The sequence below is a fragment of the Myotis lucifugus genome, unplaced genomic scaffold (assembly GCF_000147115.1).
Source record: "Myotis lucifugus unplaced genomic scaffold, Myoluc2.0 scaffold_207, whole genome shotgun sequence".
Taxonomy (NCBI): Eukaryota; Metazoa; Chordata; class Mammalia; order Chiroptera; family Vespertilionidae; genus Myotis; species Myotis lucifugus.
Window position 1 is genome coordinate 528092 of NW_005871255.1, and position 9130 is coordinate 537221.

Below are 9130 nucleotides of genomic sequence, written 5' to 3' on the forward strand. Positions count from 1 at the left end.
AAGAGTCGATTGTCTTATCTTTCCTCTTCTCAGGGATCCTTCATGGACCTCGGAGAGCTTGTTTTCTACTTAGAGTCTCTGGAAGCCCTAATGAGTCTTATTTTTTATTCCCTTCTAGCATGGCTTGAGCCTTAACTTACTCCAGTCCTGGCGGACAGAATGTGTCTTGCATTATGTTAGTTGGTTTCTCTTAAAAGAACCAATCCTTTTTGTTTCTGGGTTCTTAATCCCCCCAAAGTTATAAACACACACACACACACACACACACACACACACACACAAAATGTGATGCCAATTTCTTCACAGAAAAAAAAGTAGATATACACACTATTGTTCTCATGGTTAAAATGGTTTACTTCTATTTGTTCTTCTTGAGTATATTTTTATGCTCACAGAGGAAATAGGCACCGCACCCTTAAGAGTAGGTATCTGTCAGATTTTTAAAATGGATACAGAGTTACTTCAGGAATAGGAGCAATTAAACGGTGAAGAGGGTTTTTATCTGGGGAAAACGTCAAGGTTTAAGGTGGAGGAGAGAAATGTGTGCCAGGTAAAGCCTCTCCCCACTGGATGGAAGCCCGCCCCTCCCATTACCCCTCCTGTCACCTTCATCTGCATCCGTGTGCAGCCCACTAACCACTACAGACCGATCTTGTTCCTGGTTTATGCTGCTTTAGTCAGAGAGATACCTGGGAATCCCCTTCAGTGGTCGGCAAACTGCGGCTCGTGAGCCACATGCAGCTCTTTGGCCCCTTGAGCGTGGCTCTTCCGAAGCCTTAGGAGTACCCTAATTAAGTTAATAACAATGTACCTACTTATATAGTTTAAGTTTAAAAAATTTGGCTCTCAAAAGAAATTTCAATCGTTGTACTGTTGATATTTGGCTCTGTTGACTAATGAGTTTGCCGACCACTGCTAGGTCACTTTGGCTGGAAGTAGCTGTTTCAGCCATTGTTGTGTGACTGCATTCCTCCCTGCCCTCTCCCAAGGGGATCCAGCGTCCACCCCACCCCATACAGCCTGTGTTACTGGGGGACTTCCATGGCACCCCCAGCTTCAGGGTGGGATTAGTGCAGGGGTGGGCAAACTTTTTGACTCAAGGGCCACAATGGGTTCTTAAACTGGACCGGAGGGCCGGAACAAAAGCATGGATGGAGTGTTTGTGTGAACTAATATAAATTCAAAGTAAACATCATGACATAAAAGGGTACGGTCTTTTTTTTTTTTTTTAGTTTTATTCATTTCAAACGGGCAGGATCCGGCCCGAGGGCCAGTTTGCCCACAGCTGGATTAGTCAGTCAGCTTGTCTGCAGTCATTGGTCCAGGGACAGGCATGTGACAGAATGGTCTAATCAGGATGAATCCAAGGTCTATTTTGCTCAGAATGCTATGCAGGCCCCACTTCCTCCTTCGCTGGTATGCAGATGTGGACTTGGGTGCTGCTTGTGGGATGAAAGGCCAAGAAGAGAGACTGCAAACAAAACAGAAAGGCAGATGCAAAGATACTGAATGGAGCCAGGCCTGAAGCCTGACCTGGCTCTGGACCCTCCAGTGACAGGGCCAAGAATTCTCTTCACTGTTGATTGAGTTTTCCATTAGCAGCACCCTAAGGCCCCAAGACAGAATGGTTATCTCTTTGTATTTCTGGGCTGAGGAAGAAGCTGATCTCAAGAAATTTCAGTGAATAGGCCTATGTGTTTTACAGTCCAGGTTACTCAAGGTAAATAAGTTTTATTGCCCAAGAAAGGGAGGGAAATGAATCCTTCGTGTTTTGCAGGTTGTAAAGAAGATTAGCCTAGTTTCAAGCATAGAGCTGCAGGCCTGGGAGACAGTGATGTTTTAGGAATTCTCCAGAGGAGGAGCCTATACCCATTCCCAGGCATGGGGCCTCTGAGGGGACTGGCCTAGCGGGGGCTTGAAAGGAGTGGGCAGTTAGGGCATAGAAGGCTGGGGTGAGCCTGGAAGAATGGCCACACAGGTACCTGCTGGCCCAGTCAGGAGGCTTGTCTCTATCTTAGGTCAGCAGTGAAGGGCAAAGGATGGAGAACTGGCGATCCAGTCATGCTATTTGTTAAAATGCAGAGTCCCAGGACACTCCAAAGTCACTGAATCAGAACCCCTGGGTGCACAGCAGCCCAGCTAACTTTTAGATGAGCACCATGTGAGGACTTATGTCTTAGAGAGTGCAGAGGGTTAAGCTGCGAAAACTCAATTCATTTGTCCCCAGCCAGGCATAACGGCTGCTGAACACAGGTAGCCAGAAAGCACAGGGTCAGGGTTCTAGCAGATCCAGAAACAGGCTGCCATAGGTCATCACTCTGGACCGTACACTCATGGGTCAGGCTGGCTTAAAATTCTGGGACAGGAAAGATTTTTTCCATAGTTTAGAGCAGCGATTTTCAACCTTTTTCATCTCATGGCACACATAAACTAATTACTAAAATTCTACAGTACACACAAAATGTATTATATGTTTTGCTGATCTGAGAAAAAGTAGGTACAATTTTAATGTATTCACACTGGATGGCTATTGTTGTGTTGGCTGTTGTCATTTTTTGATTTGACAATTTAAGGGAAAAGAGGTAAGTGCCCCTGACCAAATAGTCAGGTGATTGGAAGTCTGAAAACTTCTTGTGGCACACCAGTGTACCGCGGCGCAGAGGTTGGAAATGCTGGTTTCGAGTTCATGCTTCTGGTGTTAGGACCACCTCTAGTGTTGCCAATGACCTTCATCGTTTCTCCTAACTCACTGGATTGTGCTGCCGGCTTTGATGGTGTGAAGATGTGGACTGACAGGCCCTGACACTGTCAGAGCTCCCCTGGCCTGTGTCAGACCTCATCACAGAGAGGGTGCCGGGTCAACGTCACACACCCTCTGCTCCTTCCACTGCTTTTAAAAGTGTATACACAGCAGTTTGGCAGGGGAACGATTTTTAGCACTGCTTACAAAGGCAGACAGTGGCACTGACTCATTCAACTACGCCACCGTCAAGCAACAGGGAATCTGGAGACCTGGGAACCACAGGCGTTTCTACCTGTGACCCCTCAAGGTTAATGGAAGGCGTGGCCTGGGCTGCAGATCCCCACGTGGTCCAACTGCTCCTTCTCATATCATTATTTTAGTCCTGAGGGTTCTTCAGCTACAAACGCAACACAGATCTGACAGGAGCAAAAACTTTGAAAAGGGCCCCCAGGATGCATGCCGGCTGGAGCTGGGAGCACCGGTCCTGCTCCAGCTGCAGTCCTTCGGCTTCCCAGGGTTCTGCCTGGGCCCAGTTCCTCATCCCAGAAAGGCCAAGCAGAAACCCGCTGCTGACATTGTCATCTAGGACTCATTGTGTTCGTGAGTGTCTGAGTTTTCTGGTCACTGTGGGCCTCTCTAAGAGAAGTCTGACTTGGAAGAATGCTTTAATTGTGTGTTTCATCCTGGTGGTTCTTATATTTTTCAGCTTGAGTTTATCTCACTTGGGAAACACGTCTGATATCTACCAACACAGTGAGATTAAAGGGCGAAGCTGTACTTACTTAGCATTTACGGGCTTGTTTCCACTTGCTACATTAAATCAGTTGCTAAACCCTGACCCTGTGAGAGGATTCGCTAATAGATTCCTTCTCTTAATTTTGCCTAATTTTAGAGGCCTCCCAAGAGAATGAAAACACATAGTTTATTGGGATTGAGATTTTACTGCCAAAATTCTTTGCTTCATGAATTGAGAGGAAAGAGATACAAAGAGAGATCTAGTTTACCCCAAAATAATTGTGTTCCCACTTGAGTTGATACAGTAGTTTTTTTTTTTTAAAAAAGGCCTCCTCCTTAAAAATTCTTTCTCAGTATAAATATTTGTGTGTGTGTTTTCTTAAACCTCGATCTTTTTCCATTACGTGAAATAGCTTTCATTCTTGGTATGCAATTCCTTTAAACAACCGATCGTCCTCACAACTAAGCACGTTCATAATTTCCTTGGGGATTGGTTTTTAATCTTCATTTTAGTCAACTGTTCTAGTTTTCTAGGGATAATATGATTTTACTGCCTACTAAGACATATATTTGAATGGAAAGCAGACATATTATATGGGAAGCAACCAAGGAGTTGAGTTACTATGATAAAGGTTTGTTTGGAACCCACTTGAGGTACAGAACAGCTGTTGTTTGTAGACAGTTGTATTTAAAGTATTCAAAATCTTCTCCTCTTCTTGGTTAGAGAATAATGTTTCTTTTCCCCAGAAAGTGAGGTTCCCAATGAAATCATACATGGTGCACCCCAGAGCTGTGGTAGATAGGAATAAGACAAGGGCCCATTTCCCATGTGCCATGTGCTTGGAGAGGCTTGGGAAACTCCAGGTAAGGAGTGGGTTCTGTCATCTGTGGCTCATAAATCCTTCTGAGTTCTTCCCTACGTCTCCACAGTGTTTGGAATGGGCTTGACCTTTGACGGGAGAAGACAGTGTATGTGTGTGTGTGTGTGTGTGTGTGTGTGTGTGTGTGTGTGTGTGTGAGAGAGAGAGAGAGAGAGAGAGAGAGAGAGAGAAGCACTTTGTGTAACTAACACAACCTGTATGCTTGGAGGATTCTCCCAAGCATGTTGACCTATTCTGCTTTCAGTAGGCACTGTGACTGCCACAGGAAAATCTCAAGTTCCATAGCTTTAAATCCCACCTATTTTATCTCTAGCCCTGATCTCTACCCCAAAGTGCTGAGATGAACATACAACTTCCCAATAGACCTGTCAAACCAACATGACCAAGACTGAGCGCCAATCTCCAGCATAACTGCTCCTTCTCTTTTCTTCACCTTGGCAAATGGCATTATTAGTTTTGAACAGCACTGGTCAGGTATTTGTAAAAGGTTCCATGCTTATTTTATTTTATTTTATTTTATTTTATTTTATTTTATTTTGCAGTAGAGGTCAATGCAATGGGAAACCAACAAACAGGAACCTGAAAACACATTGAAAATTCTGTTAGAACTTACCTGCTATAGGTGCCTATATAAATGAATTTCTGATCCCACAATCAGGAGATTGCAGGGACTAAGAGGTCAGGAGAGCAGAGGTGAAGCAGCTCTTTTCCAGAAGCCCCTAGGAGATTTTCCATCAAGTCTCATTGGTCATAACTCTACAACATGGCTGCAGAAATGGAACCACCACATGCAGCTTAGACTAATGAAGATCCACTTTGATTTAAATGGGAATAGGTCCTATTCCCTGAGTCATGGATGCCAGGAGGGAGTTGAGGGGAGTCAGGAATGGGGACACGGTAGCAAATGGGTTTGGTAGATAGCAAACAGTGTTGTTATAGAGTCTATTTATATATTATGTGTATCAGTAAAGTTCAAATGGGTCATGGCCTCCTAGGAGAATAGCATATCAGAAGCATGCTCCTTACCAATACATGCTGGTATAGATAAATGAATTGTGATATATCACACAGTGAAACACTACTGGGCACTAAAAATGAATGGACTGCTGCTACATGCAACATCTGGATGAATCTCAAGGCATTATGCCAAGCAAAAGAAGCTTGAAAAATGACTGTGTACTGTGTAATTTTATTTATATAACATCCTAGAGAAGGGAAAACCATGGAGACAGCAAACAGATCAGTGGTGGCTGAGAGCTGAGGATAGAGGGATGTGACTAGATACAAAGGGGAATGAGAGAACTTTTTGGGATGATGAAAATGTTCTACAGATTAAAGGGAACACTACTCTTGGGTTTTGGGTGATAGAGTGAAAAGGGACCAAAGGACATTGCAGGAAAGTTTACTTTGAGCGTAGGGTACAATTCTGTTGTCTTTAGAAACAGGGTCATTTGCTCAGAATTTGGCTTGGGCAAAAGGCATACATTTCATTTCTATGTTCTTCAGATTTTCAGTGAGGAGTTGGCAAACACAAGGCTCTGAAAAGGGCTGACAACACCCTTTCAGCTGAGCTCTGGATCTTAAATACCTGCAAAAGGCCTTAAATTAATAAAAATATGGTTCTCCTTAAGAAGAAAACGGTGCCAAGCTGATGTGGCTCAGTGGTTGAGCGTCAACCCATACACCAAGAGGCTGCCAGTTTGATTCCCAGTCAGGACACATGCCGAGGTTTTGGGCTCCATCCCCAGTGAGGAGCATGCATGAAGCAGCCAATCAATGTTCTCTCATCGAAGTTTAGAAAGTTTTGCCATTTTGAGGGTTATGTGTTCAATTTCAGTGTTCTTATTTGGTGGGGCTGCCTGTGGTCATATATGTCTGGGACTTTTGATAGAATCTATAACCGACAGATTTTGCCTCAATGAAGGATCCAACTTGTTGAAGCACATCCCTAACTACTTACCATGGTCCTAACCTAATATGCCTGTAACTGATTATGAAAAACTGTGGGGAGCCCAGCATCTAGCAGGAGGGGGCGGGGCAGGGGTGAGGAACAGATATGTATGGTTGAGGGCACCTGTCCAGCACTTCAAGTCACATCACACAAGCTGCTCTGACCACAAGATCCTGGAGGGTGGGGTCTGAAATAGTGCCGAGGAGGTGATCTGATGAAGTTTGGCCCAAACAATTGGTGTGGAGAGAATCGCATGGTTATTTGGGGGACTGGTTTTTAAAAACTTGTTATTGTTGATGTAAATTTGCCTCCATATGCATTAATTATACATATCCATATCCCTGATTCCTGATTAGTAAGCACTGGGACTTTGTAAATATGCATTCCACTCTGACATAACATCTCTCCTGATTTTCAAAGCATTACCATTCCAGCACCACGCTATAAACACAACCATTCCCAGAAGCATGATTTTCAAAGCTGCAGATCAAGTGCTAAACTGTCATCATACTGAAAAGGAAAAAAACCCACTTTATGTTGTAATCAGCTTGCCTGCCATAGACCCCTCCTGAGGAGATTATGCAATTAGCAGTAACAAATGCTGGGCACTATATGAAGTAAGCATCTCCTATGTCGTGGGTTGGTCACAAATATTTGGAGGAGGTCATCAAGAGGACCCCCGGATGACCTCCACCCTCCCATGGACCCAGGCAATCAGAGGCCCCTTCCCCCTCCCCCTGTCCTTGGACTGTACTTCAGCCCACTGTTCCCAGTGTTCCAAGAACACAGCCTTGAGAGAGTAAGGTATTGTTGAGACCACCTGGATGGTATGTATATGTGACTGAAGCCAGTTAAGGACTTCATGTACACTTTTAAGATTCTGGTGGATGGGTGTGGAGATCTACCTGTCTTGCAGCTGCCCAAGACAAGCCTCATATGTAAGTTCCGTTGCTTGTTAGACCTGTACCTACCAATCTGGAGTGGTCTGCCTCTTTCTTCGGTCTCTCTTTGCCCTCCATGTATGGGGGCCAGTTTGGGAACCAACATAACTTTTTGTTCCGAAGCAGATTTCTGGGTCCCATCACTAGAAATTTCAAGTCAACAGGTCTGAGATGGGGTTCAAGAATCTGTATTGCTAAGTTTTAATAAGTACCCCACATGATATAGATGCCACCCTTAAAGAAAGACCCTTTTCTAAAATATCTAACCAGGAACATTTTTTTTTTCAGGATTTAATGGGAGGCAAAATTGATCTATTGCTTGTAGGCTTTCTTAGTGGACAGAGCTAGGATGGATATATATATATATATATTCTATTTGTCTATCTAAATTAGAAATAATTTCATACCATCATTTATAATTTCAAGCTACACCACTGGGTTTATTCTACTCCTTCCCCTTCCTATATCTGTAATTCCCTTTTCCAACTATGTGGAACCTTCCTCCCAATATCTTTGATATATTTGCTTATTTGCTCAGTTTCCCATTATGTAAACCAATTTGTTGGCCATGTCAGCAAAATGTGTGGCCTATCTTTATGAAGTTATGTTTCTCATTTTATATTTATACAAAAATTATATTTATAAAATCACATGTCAGAAATGTATGTACATATGTGTGTATAATATGTGTAATCAAATATATTTTATGAAATAAAATATTTTCCATATATATAAGAAATTATGTAACATATATTAGAAAACCAATATAATACATAAAATATATCAATATAAGAAAAAATATATATCTGATTTCATGTTTTCCCCAGCTTTATTAAGATATTTTTAATATATAGCATGAAGTTTAAGGTATACTATGTGATGATTTGATAGATATATTGCAAAACTGATTACAATAAGGTTAGTTAACACTTCATCCCCTCACAATTACCTTATTTGTGTGTGTGTATAACATTTAAATTCTACTCTTCATCCATTTCTAGTGCTTAGCAGAAGGTCTAACAGGGCAGGCATTAATTATTGTCTATTGGATGAAAGAACTAATACATCCCTTAATCAATATAGAACGGTGGGAGATGTATGTAGGAAAGGAGACCTTAAATTTCAACCTCTGGACCCACATGGATGAAGACAGTCCAAGTCACCCATCCTTAGAAGCCTTTAGGTACTTTATTTCAAGTGTCCCCCCAATACAATTCAAGAATAAATCTTTAATTTATTATTGATATTGATAATATTGATATCAAACACCAATCCTCTGGTTACCAGTTAGCACCAACAATCTTATTTCTGCATGCAATTTCCTGGATCTTGAACTAAACGTCACATTTCAGAGTTCCCACATTACAGAATGTCATCAATTCGAGGTACCCTTTCTAATTTTCTGTCTTCAACGTTTTTCTTCTTTCCCCAAGAATATCTGCAGAGCTGCTAAATGTTCTCGAAAGTTCTTTTGTGGTGTTTCCGATAAGAATAATCACAAAGACTCCAAGCACAGCATGTGGTGTGAATGTTGAATCAATAGAAATGACGAGGTTGGTAACCATATCCCAGAGGATGGCGGCGGCCCGTTTTAATTTAGAGGGCGCCAGCTCCCCACGTCAGCGAGAGACGCAAAGGCTCTCGAGTGAACCGCTCCGGACCCGGATCCCCGAGGCAGACCTGACGCCACTGAAGTTTCCAGCCGCGCCCAGCTCTGCGTCGCTGAACCAACCTGCCAGTTTCCTCGGCGGCAGCTGAAGTGCCGGCAATTTCTAGGTTTTTCTCTTCCTCCGGCAAATGGTCCCGTGCACCTCCCGCGCGCTGGGAGCAGGTGAGCCGGAGGGGCGTGGCCTCAGGACGCGCTCAGGTGCTCGGCCCG